The 13,796-nt window shown below is 43.3% G+C and overlaps 2 long non-coding RNA genes across 2 annotated transcripts; both read left to right on the top strand.

Annotated features, from left to right (window-relative positions):
- The first annotated feature begins 344 nt into the window (after nucleotides 1-344).
- LOC122018552 lies at nucleotides 345-1,765 on the top strand. Its single transcript, XR_006121818.1, has 3 exons — nucleotides 345-1,298; nucleotides 1,385-1,448; nucleotides 1,686-1,765. It is a non-coding gene; the product is annotated as an uncharacterized LOC122018552 (long non-coding RNA).
- A 6,377-nt stretch (nucleotides 1,766-8,142) lies between these two features.
- On the top strand, nucleotides 8,143-9,534 carry LOC122018553. The gene is made up of 3 exons (XR_006121819.1): nucleotides 8,143-9,096; nucleotides 9,165-9,228; nucleotides 9,466-9,534. It is a non-coding gene; the product is annotated as an uncharacterized LOC122018553 (long non-coding RNA).
- The last annotated feature ends 4,262 nt before the right edge of the window (nucleotides 9,535-13,796 follow it).

Genomic DNA, 13,796 nt, shown 5'->3' with positions numbered 1-13,796 from the left:
ATCCTTCGGTGGATCAGTCCCCGGCAATCTCCGGCTAAAGCTTCTCCTTCAAGGTGGAGCAAACCTCTCACAAAATGATCTCTTCCTCTTTACAAGATGGAATTTAGATTGGGAGGAAGAGAAGAGAACTTGGAAGCTTTGGGCAAGACTAAGAAGGTTTACAATTAGCACCAGTAACCTCCTTCAAGCCCCCCTTAAATAAGAGTAGAGAGTTGATCAACAATCAACTCAAACTCCGACACCAGTCGACTGACAAAACCATCAGTCGACTGGTGTTACCGTTAGAGGTAGCCAACGGCTAATTTTGTAAAATACCGAAAAATAGAGAATAATAATAAGGGAATTTTCTGGAATTTTTGGAAATTTTTCGGGAATTTTTCGGAGCTCGTATGGACGAGTTAACGGGGATAAAAATGGGGCCCAGAAAAGCATGTTTAGACTACCCTATTTTTAAGAGGAAAAGTTTTATTTCTCCTTTTCTTTTATTCCTTTTCTTTTCCTCTTATTCCCGTGCCCTAACCATGCGACGTCGTCTCCTCCTTTGCTTAACCGGCGCCACAAGCGACAGTTCCTTCTTCCTCTTCTTCTCCGATCGAACGTCGGCCAAGTTTCTGTTTTCCCCGTCTCTTCCTCTCTTCCGGCCGAGCAGCACCGATTTTCTTTTTCTCTCGCGCCACCGCGGCGTGGAAGTGCCACCGGTCGTTGCCCTAAGCCCTAGATCTGTCTTCTTTTTCCCAATTAGCGTTGCTTCGCGTTTTCTCTCCCACGCAAACAAGCCTCGGCCAAGGAAGCCCTACCGCCAGCAACGATCTTCGATGTGTCTCACCACCTGCCGAGCCCTTTTTCCTTCTCCCTTACTGTGGTCGCGCCACTTCCGCCAGCCATCCACGCGGGATTTGTCGGCAACGCAGTGACGCCGACAGAGGATGATTCTTTCCCGACTGTCTCAGCCTCACCGCGCCGCCTGAGGACCTCATCGGAGTCTTGAAGGTGCTGACCAATCGCTTCCTCGTCCCCATCCACCTCCGGCGATGAGGTCAGTGCGGGCGCCATTCTCATCGGGTGTTGATGTCCCTCTGCCCTTGTGTCGGCTGTCATCTTCTTATTGTGCCCTAGCGCCGCTGTCGACGCCAACAGCCACCACCAGACGCTTCTGGTTCTTCACTGTCGGCCGAGGGTTGTTGCTCTCCTTTGTGACGACCACCGGACTTGGAGTTTGTTCAGCCACTGGATTTCCGACGTTATCCGATTTCAGCCACGTCCGGCACTGACTCGACAGTTCGGGCATTTATGTTTGGGTGAGTATTTGGATTTTAGTCCTTGGATTGGAAACATTGATACGGTTGTGCTGATATTTTTGGTTGTGCTGATATTTTTGATTTAGGGCTTTTGGAATTTGCGGTGGCGATTTTGCTTCGGCTAAGGACCTCAAGGAAGAGGTTTCTAAGGTGAGTTTTTAGGATATGCTTTAATCCGAGCTATGAAGGAAGTGTAGTAATTGTAATACATGCTGTTGGTGAATTATGTTTATGTTTTGAATTAGGGATAATTGGATAACTAGATGGTTAGATCCGAATCGTTTGTTACTCGAGAATAAATGAATGAAATAGGATTTCTGATAATTAAGAGATTATTTTTAGCTATGTGATATACATATGTAGCTAAATTAAATGTGACTATTACAGGATATTGATTTGGGATGAGCACTTTGACGCAGAGGTTGTCTAGCTCGATCTACATTTGAGGCGGGTACCTCTTGACTTATCTTTATGATATTGTCTATTGGATATGCATAGTATTTTATAGCTGCAAGCAATGATCATGTTTGCTTTGGTATGTCACGGTTTGATACCCATAGCATGATCTGTTGGCCGTTTGATATGTATCCATGTTTACATTTCAGGATTATTTCCATGAGTACCTTGGTTCCTAGAGTAAGTGACATACCATACCTACTGAGGTTCGGACTAGGTTCTGGATTTTATTTTCTGGCATGTGTATCTAGATTATCTGATACCTAGGTTTTTATACCATACCTGACTTGTGTACCTCTATTTGTATATCATATCTGATTTGTGTACCTAGACCCTTTTTCTTTGATCTGTGCATATTGTTGGTACATATGCTATGGAAGGGGATATGTTTAGGATCTAGGTTGTTATATCATAGAGGACCAGTATACCCTAGATCCGTGGATTTGACCTACTGATATTGTGGTACCCATATTATGTATATATGGATATGGCTATGCTGATCAGGCTATTGTCATGCATCATAATTGCATGCTGTGCAATTGTCGGCTCCACTATGGTTGAGCACATCGCCAGTTATATCCGCACACACCACCACTCATGGGTTAGTGGTATATCGGACAGGTGTGTCTGCACTGTTTGGCTCCGCTGGTCCGAGGACTCAGCATGGTAGCCCGCCTCTGTTTGCTCACCGGCATTTAGTGTAGCAGTGGTGGCAGACGGTGGACTCGTTTGGCTCCTGGTCGTGTGACTCGTGGTAGCCGGCAGAGATACCTCCCCGTCATCGTGTACCGGGAGATGAGAGCATTGAGCTCCCCCATTTATGATTTGGGGTCACAGGACAGGAGTACTCCGACAGCATCCCGTCCACTCGGTCACTCATCAGGAGCAGTGACGACAGAGTGCACGGTTGTCACAGCCCTACCCACTCGGTCTCACCATTTGTGTGTGAGATGACTGACTGGCGTCAGGGGTGACCAGGACGCATCATTAGCATCATATGCATTGATGCATTTATATTTTTATGATTGTGTTTGCTGCATTTGATTGCTGCATTTTGGTTGGATACATACTTTTGACCTGCATACAGGATTATTGACACTTTCGGTTTGACGACCCTTTTGTCTGGATAGAAGTTCCTGGTGAGTACAGCTTCCTCAGTTACCTTTCAGTTTTGCGTATTCCCTATATATGATTAGGAAGCTGTATTCCATGTTTATTGCTGTTAGATATATCTTACTACTCATGTCCATTGGTATTCGCTGAGTTGTTGAACTCACCCCCGTTGACACTATCTTTTCAGGTACCAGGTTATTTATGGTGTCGCTTGGAGCATCCTGTCTCCTGGTCCCCACGTCACATCAGAAGCCATATCTCCGCATTTTTGTTATTTGATCTTGGTATATGAGACGTATGTATTTGACTTTGTGTGTTCCGATTTTTGTGTTCGGAGTGTTGATGTTGTATGTGATGTTTTGTATTGGTTGTTGGTTGTGTAAGCCTAGCCGGCTAGCAGTCTTTGTGTTTTGGGTTTGTATTTGGTTTCTGTCATTTTCCGTATTTTGGTTTTGTTCCAGCCGAGTGGGCTGATGATATATATATAACTGCGTGGTTGTGTGTATATATTCCAGCCGCCTGTGGCTGATGTATATTGTGTATGTAGAAAGTTTCAGATTGTCCGCCGTACAGGGGAGGTGCTGCCGAAATTTCTTCGGACAGGGACTCCTCCGGGGCGTGACAATTTAGTGGTATCAGAGCAGGTATACGATACTTGCTATGTGTTCTGGATTTTCGAGATTTATCTGATACCAATTTATTTGGTATCAGAGATCGACTTACGTGTCTTATTTTTCCGGTGTTTCAGATTTTGTGTTTTGGTCTTCTCGATGTGACTTTTTGGATTTTGGGACCTGGCAGCGACAGGACATCTCCAAGCTATAGGAGGTATGTGGTATACTGTTATCCTACATTTTTGTTAGTATATGCACTGTTGACTATTACTGTTTATGACCTGTATTAGCACTCTTTACTGGTACCTGTCTAGTTGATATAGTATATATTTTATGTATTAGGTTAGCCACTGATCTTGATTGACCTTAATAAAGATTAAGGGTTATAGTTCTGGTGATTTATCATATCATACACCAGTAGTTTTTTTTTTTTTTTTAGCTTATGTTATTACCAGTTGGTTAGCAGATTGAGGCACATACTGGCCTCTGCTTTTATTAGCTGGGTAGTGGATAGTATTTATATCTTTATGATGACCTAGCCAGTAGTATACCATGTTATTTTAGTAAATTTCATCAGTAAATATTGATTTACTCTTGTTAGATCTGTCAGTAGAAGATAGATTGACGTTTGTTTGATTTGGGTAGTTGTGATCGATTTACCTTAGATGCTTGTAGAGGCTTTATTTATTCTTGATTAGTTAGTAGATGATCGATTAGTTGTGTTGATCCGATCAGTAGCAGATTAACCTACTTTACTTCTAGATGTCTGAATAAATGGGTTGTATGTGCTTAATTGATATCTAGAGCACATTTGAGTATAAGTTTTGTACTGACGTGGAAAAGACGGAGTTGATCGGATATCATTGTCGATTTTGGTCAGACTATAGAGGATCGATGTATCCTATTCTATGGGTACTTTAATTTTAGACGGTATGTATCTAGTTGGATAACTTAGAAGGTGACCCTGCCGTTTCGGAATGTCAGGTTGATTGGGTCAAATATGCTGATTCTGCATATCTATGATGGGTACATATGATTGTTATAAGTTGAAGGAGTTCTATGATGGATAGTTCATTTGTGGATAGTGTGGGTATTCCCATCTAGATATAGTTGTTGTAGGTTCCTTGCGGATTATAGCTATTTAGTTAGCTGTACGTGCCTGATTGACATATTTGAGGTATCTTGTTGATTATGTGTGATTTGTGAATGCACCGGGGTTTTAGTATGCCTTATTGGAAGTATATGTTGATTATACTCTTGGCATATGTGTATATTTGTCATGTGAGTATTGTTTGAATGGTATTGTTGATTTTACCTATGATGATATATGCGCACGGGTTCGGTATACATTGTTGGAGGTATCACGGTGATTTATACCTATGATGTGAGTATTTTTGGTGTGTACTAATTGGAGGAGTATGTCGATCATACTTATGTTGTGTGTGCACGTGTGCCAGATGTATGGTTGGTAGAATCATGATGATTATACCTATGTTGAATGTAGAAGGTTGAATGTCCACATTATGATATTGGTTGTTTTACCCTGTCAACTAATTCTCCCATTAGTGGGTGATCGACCCACTAGGAGGATGATAAAGTTGACTATGGATTTGATTTGCTTACTGGGTGGTTATACCCTAGGCTACCCACATTGATCTGTGGTAGAGAGATCTTGTGCAGTCTCTAGCTAGATAGTTAGGTGCTTGGGCACTTATGTATTGTTGTGGTAGAGCGTAGCTCCCACATGTTATGGATCGTTTGTGGTAGAGCGTAGCTCCCACATATTCTCGATTGTTTGTGGTGGAGCGTTGCTCCCACATATTACGGATTATTTGTAGCGGAGCATTGCTCCCATATTTATTGTGGATATATATTCTGGATTATTTGTGGTGGAGCGTTGCTCCCACATATGGAGGATTTCTTGTGGTAGAGCGTTGCTCCCACATATGTGGTATTTCGTGTGATAGAGCATTGCTCTCACACTGGAGGTTCTATTCTTTGGTGATTATATATCATTGGTGATTAGATCTGTTTTTTGTTGAGGATCTCATGGTTAGGAATGTCTGTGATACGGACATTTTGTGTCTTGGTTTTACCATTAGTGCTTGTGGTGCCCTAGATGTTATCATGGACTCGATGATTTGGGTATCCCTAGAAGGTTTGGATCGGTTTCTATTGTCTTTGTTGACGATGCTGTGATCTATTTCGGATCCGCGGTGAGTCACGCACTCCATTTTGCATAGTTCTGGAGATGTTTCGACGAGAACATCTATATGCGAAGTTCAGTAGTGCGTTTTGAGATTGTTTTCTGTGAGATTTTTAGGACACATGATGACCAGTAGGAGTATACTGTAGTTCCACAGGAGATCGAGTTTGTTTCCGTTGGGAGTAGACGGAGTCTATAGAAGAGGCTCGCAACTTCCTTTGTTTGGCCGATATTTCCGGAGATGCGTTGAGGATTTCTCACGGATTGTTATTCTATTTACACGCTTGACCAGGAAAAGCGTGAAGTTTACGTGGTCCGAGGACTACGAGACCAGCTTCGAGGAGCTGAAGCGGAGACTAGTGGTGACTCCGATTTTGGTTTTACCTTCTGAAGAGGACAGATTCGTGCTCTATACCGACGCATGACTACAGGGTTTGGGCGCTAATTTGGTGCAGCATGACACGGTAGTCTTCTATGTTTTTCGACAGTTGTAGGAGCATGAGTTGAACTACCAGTATATGACTTGTGGCTGGCCGTCATTATTTTGTGCCTTGAAGATTTGGCAGCCTTATCTATATGGTGTTACATTTGAGATTCTCACGGACCATAAGAGTCTCAAATATTTGTTCACTTAGAAAGGAATTTAATCTCCGACAAGGAAGATGGATGGAGTTTCTGAAGGATTTTGATTGTACCATTAGCTATCACCCAGGAAAAGCTAATGTGGTTGCCGATGCACTTAGCAGGAAGTCCAGAGGGACTTTAGCTTGCCACCGAGTTGTGGTCACAGACTTGATTAAAGGTTTCTTCGAGTTGGGCCTTGAGGTATAAGGACAGACAGAGCAGGGTACTCTGGTTACCATGGTTGCTCAGTCGTCGATCAGGACGAGGATCCGAGAGCCCTAGGCTGCTGATCAGTATTTGCGGGTTATTTGCAGCCAGATAGCTTCCGGGTAGCAGACCGAGTTCACACGAGACGAGGAGGGTGTTATACACTTCTGAGGCAGATTATTGCGTACTTCAGTCTCATCCGGTCTTTTAGGAGTTACTTCCGGAGGCTCATCGTTCATGATTTGTTGTCCACCCAGGCGGTACTAGTGTGTACTAAGATTTGAGGAGTTTCTATTGGTAGAACGACATGAATGGAGACATCGCGGATTTTGTAGCTAGATGTCTTGTCTGTCAGCAAGTGAAGGCCGAGCACCAGAGATCTGTCGGTTTATTTCAGCGGATTCCTATTCCCGAGTGGAAATGGGAATATATTACTATGGACTTTGTGGTGAGTTTGCCGAGGACATGACGAGACCATGCCGCGATTTGGGTAATCTTTGATCAATTACCCAAATCCGCGCACGTTTTGGCAAATCGGAGAACAGATTTCCTGGATCGATTGGTAGATCTGTTTTGCCGGGAGATCATCAGATCACGTGGTGTTCATTGACTATTATTTATGATAGAGACCCCCGGTTCACGTCTTGTGTTTTTGACAGAGTCTGCAGCAGGCTTTGGGCACCCCGGTCCGATTCAATACAGTTTTCCATTCCCAGACAGGTGGACAGTCGGAGCGGACCATTCAGACTCTAGAGGATTTGCTGAGATCGTGTGTATTGGATTTCGGAGGCAGTTGGGAGGACCATCTGCCATTGGTGGAGTTCGCCTACAACGACAGTTTTCTTTCGGCTATCCGGATGGCACCGTTTGAAGCGTTGTATGATAGGTCTTGTCGGACACCCACCCTCTGGGATGAGGTTGGGAAGGCTCAGTTGTTGGGACCTCATAGGGCTCAGCATGAGGCAGAGTTGGTCCGTACTATCAGACGAAGGATGTATAGGCGTAGGACCGCCAGAAGGGTTATGCAGACCGGAGTCAAAGACTCTTAGAGTTCTCTGCAGGCGACCTTGTATTTCTGTGAGTTTCACCCACGAAAGGGGTGAAGAGATTGACCTAAGCGGTAAGCTAGCTTGCGATACATTGGACCTTTCCAGATCTTGGAAAGGGTTGGAGCAGTAGCTTATCGTTTAGCGCTTCCACCAACTCTGGCGGGCGTTTACGACGTATTCCATGTGTCTATGCTGATGAGGTATATATCCGACTCGACACATGTACTGACAGATATCTTAGTTCCTGTTCAGCATGACGTCACTTATGAAGAGGTTCCGGTACGGACTCTCGGCTGGAAAGAGCGTCAGTTGCGGAACAAGATTATTCGGCTGGTTAAAGTCGGATGACAGTATCGTTGGATGAGAAGGCTACTTGGGAGCTCGAGGATACTATCCAAGCTCGATACCCCCATCTTTTCACTTGAGGTATGTAAGTTATGGTTTCATTCAACATTTATACTGTTATAGCTTTTGCTATTATTTGCTGAGGGTAGATACGAAATTTGGGGATCAAATTTTTTATTAGTGGGGGAGAATGTAAAATATCGGAAAATAGAGAATAATAATAAGGGAATTTTCTAGAATTTTTGGAAATTTTTCGGGAATTTTTCGGAGCTCGTATGGACGAGTTAACGGGGATAAAAATGGGGCCCAGAAAAGCATGTTTAGACTACCCTATTTTTAAGAGGAAAAGTTTTATTTCTCCTTTTCTTTTATTCCTTTTCTTTTCCTCTTATTCCCGTGCCCTAACCATGCGACGTCGTCTCCTCCTTTGCTTAACCGGCGCCACAAGCGACAGTTCCTTCTTCCTCTTCTTCTCCGATCGAACGTCGGCCAAGTTTCTGTTTTCCCTGTCTCTTCCTCTCTTCTGGCCGAGCAGCACCGATTTTCTTTTTCTCTCGCGCCACCGCCGCGTGGAAGTGCCGCCGGTCGTTGCCCTAAGCCCTAGATCTGTCTTCTTTTTCCCAATTGGCGTTGCTTCGCGTTTTCTCTCCCACGCAAACAAGCCTTGGCCAAGGAAGCCCTACCGCCAGCAACGATCTTCGATGTGTCTCACCACCTGCCGAGCCCTTTTTCCTTCTCCCTTACTGTGGTCGCGCCACTTCCGCCAGCCATCCGCGCGGGATTTGTCGGCGACGCAGTGACGCCGACAGAGGATGATTCTTTCCCGACTGTCTCAGCCTCACCGCGCCGCCTGAGGACCTCATCGGAGTCTTGAAGGTGCTGACCAATCGCTTCCTCGTCCCCATCCACCTCCGGCGATGAGGTCAGTGCGGGCGCCATTCTCATCGGGTGTTGATGTCCCTCGGCCCTTGTGCCGGCTGCCATCTTCTTATTGTGCCCTAGCGCCGCTGTCGACGCCAACAGCCACCACCAGACGCTTCTGGTTCTTCACTGTCGGCCGAGGGTTGTTGCTCTCCTTTGTGACGACCACCGGACTTGGAGTTTGTTCAGCCACTGGATTTCCGACGTTATCCGATTTCAGCCACGTCCGGCAGTGACTCGACAGTTCGGGCATTTATGTTTGGGTGAGTATTTGGATTTTAGTCCTTGGATTGGAAACATTAATATGGTTGTGCTGATATTTTTGATTTAGGGCTTTTGGAATTTGCGGTGGCGATTTTGCTTCGGCTAAGGACCTCAAGGAAGAGGTTTCTAAGGTGAGTTTTTAGGATATGCTTTAATCCGAGCTATGAAGGAAGTGTAGTAATTGTAATACATGCTGTTGGTGAATTATGTTTATGTTTTGAATTAGGGATAATTGGATAACTAGATGGTTAGATCCGAATCGTTTGTTACTCGAGAATAAATGAATGAAATAGGATTTCTGATAATTAAGAGATTATTTTTAGCTATGTGATATACATATGTAGCTAAATTAAATGTGACTATTACAGGACATTGATTTGGGATGAGCACTTTGACGCAGAGGTTGTCTAGCTCGATCTACATTTGAGGCGGGTACCTCTTGACTTATCTTTATGATATTGTCTATTGGATATGCATAGTATTTTATAGCTGCAAGCAATGATCATGTTTGCCTTGGTATGTCACGGTTTGATACCCATAGCATGATCTGTTGGCCGTTTGATATGTATCCATGTTTACGTTTCAGGATTATTTCCATGAGTACCTTGGTTCCTAAAGTAAGTGGCATACCATACCTACTGAGGTTCGGACTAGGTTCTGGATTTTATTTTCTGGCATGTGTATCTAGATTATCTGATACCTAGGTTTTTATACCATACCTGACTTGTGTACCTCTATTTGTATATCATATCTGATTTGTGTACCTAGACCCTTTTTCTTTGATCTGTGCATATTGTTGGTACATATGCTATGGAAGGGGAATATGTTTAGGATCTAGGTTGTTATATCATAGAGGACCTGTATACCCTAGATCTGTGGATTTGACCTACTGATACTGTGGTACCCATATTATGTATATATGGATATGGATATGTTGATCAGTTTTGCTATGCTTAGTGTCATGCATCATGATTGCATGCTGTGCGATTGTCGGCTCCACTATGGTTGAGCACATCGCCAGTTACATGTACTGCACACACCACCACTCATGGGTTAGTGGTATATCAGACAGGTGTGTGGTGGTTCTGCTGTTTGACTCCGTTGGTCTGAGGACTCAGCGTGGTAGCTGGCAGACAGTTCCGCTCTGTTTGGCTCCGCTGGCATTTAGTGTAGCAGCGTGGTGGTCGGCAGACGGTGGACTCTGTTTGGCTCCGTTGGTCAGGTGACTCAGCGTGGTAGCCGACAGAGATACCTCCCCGTTATCGTGTACCGGGAGATGAGAGCATTGAGCTCCCCCATTTATGATTTGGGGTCACAGGACAGGAGTACTCCGACAGCATCCCGTCCACTCGGTCACTCATCAGGAGTAGTGACGACAGAGTGCACGGTTGTCACAGCCCTACCCACTTGGTCTCACCATTTATGTGTGATATGACTGACTGGCGTCAGGGGTGACCAGGACGCATCATTCGCATCATATGCATTGATGCATTTATATTCTTATGATTGTGTTTGCTGCATTTGGTTGCTGCATTTTGGTTGGATGCATACTTTTGACCTGCATACAGGATTATTGACACTTTCGGTTGACGACCCTTTTGTCTAGATAGGAGTTCCTGGTGAGTGCAGCTTCCTCAGTTACCTTTCAGTTTTGCATATTCCCTATATATGATTAGGAAGCTGTATTCCATGTTTATTGCTGTTAGATATATCTTACTACTCATGTCCATTGGTATTCGCTGAGTTGTTGAACTCACCCCCGTTGACACTATCTTTTCAGGTACCAGGTTATTTATGGTGTCGCTTGGAGCATCCTGTCTGCTGGTCCCCACGTCACATCAGAAGCCATATCTCCGCATTTTTGTTATTTGATCTTGGTATATGAGATGTATGTATTTGACTTTGTGTGTTCTGGTTTTGTGTTCGGAGTGTTGATGATGTATGTGATGTTTTGTATTGGTTGTTGGTTGTGTAAGCCTAGCCGGCTAGCAGTCTTTGTGTTTTGGGTTTGTATTTGGTTTCTGTCATTTTCCGTGTTTTGGTTTTGTTCCAGCCGAGTGGGCTGATGATATATATATATAACTGCGTGGTTGTGTGTATATATTCCAGCCGCCTGTGGCTGATGTATATTGTGTATGTAGAAAGTTTCAGATTGTCCGCCGTACAGGGGAGGTGCTGCCGAAATTTCTTCGGACAGGGACTCCTCCGGGGCGTGACAAATTTCCAGCACCAACGGTCATTTACAAGTCGACTGCTAAAACTAGCAGTCGACTGGTGCAGTCGACTGCTAAAACTTGCAGTCGACTGATCCACACCTACCGAACGAACAAAACCATTTTGTTCGCGCCCAGTTGACTGCGCAGTCGACTGCACCAGTTGACTGCGCAGTCGACTGCACCAGTCGACTGCTAAAACATGCAGTCGACTGCTACAGTACTGCTACAGTAACACTACAGTACTGCTACTGTAACGCTACAGTGTTGCTACAGTATCCCTAAAACTTATGCTTTTACTCCGAGTACAATCTCTCGTGCACTCGTACCCTCACCCTTACGACTCTTTTGATGCTTCCTTTGCAGCTTTAATAGAACCTTCAAGCATACTTTCTTTGGCTCTCGTCCCTCGGATGCATTCAAGCCTGCGGCTCGTCCCCAATGACTTCCTTCGCGTATGCCTTGAAATTGCTTCCCTCGGCCCTTGTCCTCGCTGCCTTGTCCACGGTCCCTCGGATGCTTCATCCTTCACCGGACCCGAAGCCATCAACCTGAGTCGCATGTGTATCCTGCGAATCTGCACAACTCAAATACACATATCAGATACAAGGGTGAACCTAACTTAAACTCTTTGACACACACATCAAAACTATGATCGTACCGATCAAAACCTAGGTCGATTGCACCAACATGTATTATCTGTGCAATTTATTTGATGGTGTACATTCATGCGGTTGGCAACGTTAGAAAGATGAAGGGCTCCATGATCTGCAATTAAAGCACCAGTTATAAGATCAATGGATTCTCCTTTAAAAAGCATCAAGAACAATTGGAAAAAGGAAGAAGTGGAGGTGATCGAAGCAATCAGCAAAAGAGAACATCTAATGAGATTGGGATTTGGTTTGTGAACCAAAGGAGAGCTTTTCAACCTTGTATTCTGATCGTTCTTCCGATGTCAAAACGAGATCAAGAGCATATGTGGCTGTCGCCAAGCGAAACCTCAATTGTGTCGAGATTTGCAGTTGTCGCTAGGTAAGATTGTGACACAGTTGTCGAGCCCCAAAAGGACATTGACTATCTGCTTTCATGGTCGGAGACTACCGACGATAGCGTTGAGAGGCCGACGATCGACAATCGACCATCATGACAACCGTGTTCATCGTGGCAGAGAAAAAGAACACTAATTATTTACTGTTCCTCCTTGAAAACAATATTTTTTAGAAAAAGTTAGATTTTTAAAAATCATAAAAATAAATACAAATAAAAAACGTGAAAGTTTCTCATGACAAAGATTTTTTTTTTTTTGAAACAGTTAGTTTCTTTTATAAAATTAATTGAAAAAAATAAAACTTTGTGTTTTTAATTTTTCCATTAATTATGCTTATTTTTGTTTGGATTTGCATGGCTACCTAATGGTCTAATTCTAACTTATCTAGTTCATTTGAACTAAACCATATCAGATTAGATTGGTTCAAGTAGATTTCAATCTGATTCAAATCATTTGTTAGTTTAACTAGATCAATTAGTTTGTTTTAGACTTAAATGGATTTAGGTTAAACAAAACAACTAAATATTCCAATTGGATTAGTTTTAATAAGGACAAAGGACTTAGGATTCAGTTTCCCGATCGACCAATCCAGTGTGTCAATCAACTGGAACTCTCCAGATATAAGAAAATTTGTTTTTCTTATTTGCTTATGTATGTTCTATGTATATTGTTCCAAACATATGTGAGAATTGGATTTAACCGATTTTGTTATTGGTATGTTGGTTTTGTATTAACATTATTATTTTCAATTCTAGATACCACAGACAATATACACGACGACTAGTTGCAATATACGACAACATGAGCTTTGGGAGGAGATCAAGGAGCTTGATTATGACCCGATTCATGGAGTCAGATGGCTTATTGGTTGGCTTGATCGGTTGTTTTGGAAACTCGAATGAGAAGAGTTTCCAATTTTGGACAAAGACAGAAGATGAGCTCTAGGTCAGTCACTACCAAAACATCTTAGTGATATAGCACACCAACTATGATATCTTTCTAAATCATATTCAGAGATGTGCAAGGATTTATTTCATTTAGCATGAGATCTTGAAGAATCAGAAGAGGATTCATATCCCGAAGAAATGAATCCTGTAGAATCTGAGGAGGATTTAGAAATGAATCCCACATAATCTACGGAGAATCTAGAAATGGATCCCGTAGAATTTGAGAAGGATCTAGAAATGGATCCCGTAGAATCTGAGAAGGATCTAGAAATGGATCCCAAAGAATCTGAGGAAGATCCTGAAAGGAGGATCTGAAAGAGTGTGTGGAAGATTCAGAAATGGATCTAAATATGGATATGATAGATGATACTGAAGTTGGTTTTGCCTTTATCGAGTCTGGGATGAACGGGATAGTATTGCCCATTGCACTAGTATTTTTTCTAGTAGGAGTGATGTTAATTTATCTTGCAAAGTAGAGTTCAGTTGTTATC

This window comes from Zingiber officinale, chromosome 9A (genome assembly GCF_018446385.1).
Source record: "Zingiber officinale cultivar Zhangliang chromosome 9A, Zo_v1.1, whole genome shotgun sequence".
Classification (NCBI taxonomy): domain Eukaryota; kingdom Viridiplantae; phylum Streptophyta; class Magnoliopsida; order Zingiberales; family Zingiberaceae; genus Zingiber; species Zingiber officinale.
This window is presented reverse-complemented; position numbering and strand designations above follow the sequence as displayed.